Genomic DNA, 5,504 nt, shown 5'->3' on the forward strand with positions numbered 1-5,504 from the left:
AGAACAGTAGGACGTTAAACTCCATTTCATTTCATTTCATTTTATGTTTGAATGCACCTTGCTATTGCTCTTGTGTATAGTGGATGTTTATGTGACGGGCTAAAAAGTGAAGCAATCGAACGACTAGACAGACTTCTTGGAATTTATCTGTAGTTGTGAAAGTGTTTCTTGATTAAATTTGTTGCTTGGTTTCATTTCCAACAATAAATAATAAATATTAAAATACAATTTATTTCTTTAATGCCCAATATACAAGTAAAAACTTTAAAAGAGAAAAATACAAACTTTATAAAAGAAAAATACAAACTTTATAAAAGACAAATAGAAACTTTAAAAAAGACAAAAAAAATAACCTAAAAAAAAATACAAATAAAAAAAAACAAATATAAATTTATTCCTATCAATACTAAATGCACGTTTAGATAAAAACAAAAGCAAGCGGTATATACTATGACAGTATTAAAATCAAACAAATGCCCACCGGTGTTGAAGATCTATCAATAGATCATATTTTCTCAAACAGATATTTACAGTTTTCATACCCCTGTAACTTATTTAAACATATTTATACAGGCCCCGCAAACCAACATTCATTAGAAATCTACATCTGTTTTGGTCCTTCAGTTCGTCAACTTATTGCCAAATATTTTTGAAATCATTCAAGTTGTTTGTATGGACCGTACACAGCCTACATCCCATATACATTTTGTTTAAATAAAAGCTAAAATTTAGGCTATATAAAAACCCCGCTCCTTAACTAATACATGTGATAAAAATATGGATAAATATGGATGAATATATCTCCATGTTACAATATATCATGCCTAATTAATACAAAAAAAGCAATTTAGAAGAAAGTTTCCAGCAAACAAGCACCAACAATGCTCGACACATTTGGACAGTTTTATGTAGACTTTCCAGTCAAATTGGGACTAACACAGCAGTATAATAATCTTTTCCCATATTACAAACATGACTATTCTATACCCTGCATTGGTGTCGGGTTCAGATAAGGATTAACTATTATGCAAAATGTGCGTTTCCTTATGATACCACGTGTTTTTTTCCCGTATCGAATTTATCATATTGCAAATACCCAGAATCTGGGAGTATCACCATAAATGACAATAAACTAGAAAAAGGCTATTTAAATTCAGCATATATGAAAGTTTTGTTTCATTTATATTAACCTTAACATTGGATGGGGCCTCTGAAAGGCACTTGCCTATATACAAAGCGATTTCGTCATACTGAACGGTTCTTCCAAATTGTATACATTATTCGGACACGCATATTGTATGCCTGTATAATAACCGATTCGATCTGGCTATAAATGTAGCAAGCCACCATCGTCCATTTTGGTGTTTTTCAATGGATAACGTCATACAGATGTGCCATTTCTACTTCAGTAGCTTCGCTGTTTTCATAGACTGGTCCAGCAACTGTAATTATATTTAAAACAAACATAAGCTAGACACTAGATTAATTGGTCAAAGGTTTAAAGCTGACAATAGTAAATCTGGATAAAATAATTGTGTTATATATATATCTGAGGATCAACATGTATATTGTGTGTTCTCTTTGGTTCATATATTTAAATATTACCATTTTCTGGTGTACAATAGGGTTCACTATAATCATTAGTTTCTCGTGGTCTTCCTTCTGTGTTTCCATTCCTTTTTTTCCTGTAAGATGAACATTACAACAAATACATATTCACTTTTTTTAAATAAAAATTGCGATCGAATAGACCACCAGAATGCATTTCTTGTTTAATTGAGGAACGAACACATTCCATTATGATTGCTTATCCCTTTGACGGAGAGGTTATATGTCTTTAATTGTATATTATTATATTGTAAATGATTAATTTTAAGTCCTACTTTTACATCCGCTTCATCAATATTGTATTACTCTATGTTAGTTTATTATTTAATCACTGTATCTACAAGTATCAATTTCTGGTTAACAACAGTAGACATTTAACTTAACATTTTATTTCCAATAAGGCAATAGTCTATTACTTTTCAAAGAAAATGACTGACTAAGTCTATAAGAACTAGCTTAAGGGTAGGATTTGCCAAGGTCTGATTTCAAAGTAGGCGCAGTAAATAACTTGTGAAAACTCGGAAAGGTTATCCAATTCGGTAATACCACTGAATGGGTCATCTGCTTATATAAATATCACAAATGTGATTAGATGAACCTAGATGAATTCTATGGGTTTAAAAATAATAAATACATTTTCCTGGTTTTGATTTGAAACATAAATAAATACAAATTAACCTGTAATAATAGATTACTACTCCAAAAAGAACAGCTACAAGTAGGATGGATAAAATAAGTGCCAACAATATGGAGGTCATTCTGTACACACCAAAATTCTGGTTTATTTCTGGAGAAAAAATCAAAACAGAAGGATCGATAAATGAAGGATACAATCATAAATATTATCCACAAGGCAGGGTAGAACCACGTTCTATTGTTCTAGTTACATATAACAGTTTGTTGTTCCTTTATGTCAAAATGGTTGTTTAATTTTATAAAAATAACCAATATTGTAATTATCTAGTTTATAGACTGATTACATTCTACAATAAAGAAATAATATTATGTTTATACATAAAACAATGTATGTGTCTCTACAAGGTTCATAGATGATTATGATTGTCTCTATAAGTGATGCAGGATTTCCATGATAAATGTGGCCGTAACGTAGCTCATTATGCATATTCGTAAAACATATCTACCCGTATATAATGGGATTTGATCATTGATTTAAAATAATAGTGGTCATTAACATTAATCATATATTGGTTTGTTCAATACTCTCTACAAAGTATACATTTGTCATTTCTTAAACATACATTATGCAAGAGCAAAATTTGCCAATTGCAGGTCTTTCTTTAGGCCGGATATGTTATCCTAATTATTAATAAGACATTAATTAACTGATCCAGACCATAATCAGTTCTGGATGTCATCGCTAGACTGCAATATTTACTGGATTAGAACCCGGTCTGCTGCTGATTAAATCAAAAAGTGGATAATCGAGACTACGTTTTTTATCGTACCGATTTTAGTAATGAGGATCGAGGCTAGGCCCAAAATTCAATCTCTAAATTCAAGGTTCAGGGTGGATCAATTTGATTGAAATTTTCAGCAAATTCCCTTTACATTATCTAGTTTTTAACTAATATAGTAAGAACTGCCAGCTCTTTATCTAATCTAACATGTATCTTTAAGCAGTTATTTTGAAACATTTGTGTTTCATGTTTTATTATAAGATATTTGATTTTTTTTTAAAAAATGAAATGAAGTCGTCCTACGTTTCTGCGCCGACTGGAGTAATGAAGTCAGGTATACGCCATGCAGGATCTCAGAACTCTACCAATGAGAAAACCACAGAAACTCTAGAATTGAACAGGTAGGCCTATCGGTTTTTGAATGGTAGCAATTGTTGTGTTATCTATACTAATATTTGTGACAGTCGTTTGTCTGAAATTTGGTGTATAGGGGTAGCTCGGACCGGGGAGTAACATAGGCCAGGTGGCGTTAGTCTAACACTTCCGGTTTCGGGGTTATGACCCCTGAGCGAAGCCGGGCATTCTTCTAGTTACTTATTTTAGTCTACATAACTTTTATTGTCCATTAATTAACAATAGGGTGAGACACAAGTTTGCAACTGATAAAGTTTTCTCCTTCACATAAAAATATAACATAAATCTTATTACAATAAGATACCACGTCAAAAAATCACGATGAACTTTCTCGGCCAATGCAGGGGTCGAACACGCGACCCCCAATTGTAGACATTGGACCCCCCCATATCTCGAAAAAAAAACTCAAACGCCTGATCACCACCCATATTCGGAATCTACGCAAAAAACTGGTCTAGAAAAACTTGGTCTCATAAATCCACAGCTCGGGTGGCGACCCCCCCCCCCCACCCCCCTTCAGCCACCGGACTAAAATATATATAGCCAATGATCAAAGAATCGTTATTTTTCAATTGGATAAACAAACGGTTGACATCCACGAGACGCCCAGAGATGGGAAAATGAATAGGACTAATCATTCATTGTCCCAGTGATTTACATCGAATATTAGTGAGTTTTAATGCGCACCACAATCGAACATATTCAATATATTTTGATCCTTGACATATTGTTTTATGTTTCCTCGGAATCGGACAGAGATTGTAGCACCTTGAGTGTCTACAAACATCATACGTATTTCACATTTTGCCTAAAAGGCAGTGGCTATAACTCTAGAATAGAAGGTCTAGAATCTGATGTGTGTCAAAATCGAATTCATCCAAGAACAAGAACGTCCACTCAACTTTGTACATTTTATTTTACATTTTTAGTAAAATGCAGGGGGGGGGGGGCATATCTCCAGCATGGAAGGACGGATCCGCACCAAAGTTGAACTCATCAAAGAACCTTTGATACCTAAATATATTCCATAACGAGAGTGAGATAGTATAAGAGATTTGAGTGGCTATGGAGACCTAGTTATCCCGGGTGTCATAATTAACATACTAAAAAATATTAATACATTAACATCCATGTTTAATATTCCATTTTATTTGACATATATTCTAAAATATTCTAACTACTGTATATAATAATTATTGACAATACCTGTTGACAATGGAATATTGTTAGCTTTTAAGACATATATCCAACAGGACAATATCGATAGTCATTTATCTTTGACTTTATATGTCTTTAACATGTGGATCTAAAATCTTGCGACGTTTGATATTGCAACATTCTGAGGAAGTTTCATTTGGGAAAAGTCGATACTTACCACGAGTACAATCCAGACCTTTATAACCAGGTAAACAATCTCCATTACATGATCCATTAATATGATTACACTCAGTATTTTGTCTACTGCACTTTCTGTTATTACATGATTGTATACACCGATCACCATAGAACCCAGACTGACATTCTGAAAATAAAATTCATCAGCAGTTATACCAATTTTATATCATATATTTAGTAAATCATCTATGCACGAATTCAATAACCTTGATATCCTAGCCCATGCAACTATTCACATTGTAACAGTCAATTACATCCTGGGTTATTTCATATTTTATATCTTACTGTGGTTTTACTGTCTGTATACACCCACCTTTCATCCATTTCACAATACGATTTAATTTATGATATACCCGTCTTTCACTACATAGTCAATAGGTCTATGTCATGAGTAAATACGGTCTTAAAGATACATTATGTAAGATTTCGATAAAGAGCTGAGCATTCTTGCTATAATAGCGCAAAAACAGATAATGTAAAATAAAAATTTCATTCAAATTACTTCATTCTGAGCTAAATGATCACTATTTGTAGTTTTGACAAGATGTGTGCATAGTTGTAACCAGGCCACTGGTATATTCAAGACTTAGTCTCGCTTTCCCATTTTTAAATTAAAATTTTAAATGGCGAGCCGTTTTAATCTAGTTAAAATCTCGAGTATCTGATGCC

General features: G+C 32.8%; 1 long non-coding RNA gene across 1 annotated transcript; it reads right to left on the minus strand.

The window, feature by feature from the left end:
- Nucleotides 1–248: 248 nt before the first annotated feature.
- Nucleotides 249–2,401, minus strand: LOC130012128 (uncharacterized). Its single transcript, XR_008787420.1, has 3 exons — nt 2,287–2,401; nt 1,606–1,685; nt 249–1,442 (listed from the first exon to the last, which is right to left on the minus strand). It is a non-coding gene; the product is annotated as an uncharacterized LOC130012128 (long non-coding RNA).
- Nucleotides 2,402–5,504: the final 3,103 nt, after the last annotated feature.

Source organism: Patella vulgata, chromosome 3, assembly GCF_932274485.2.
Source record: "Patella vulgata chromosome 3, xgPatVulg1.2, whole genome shotgun sequence".
Taxonomy (NCBI): domain Eukaryota; kingdom Metazoa; phylum Mollusca; class Gastropoda; family Patellidae; genus Patella; species Patella vulgata.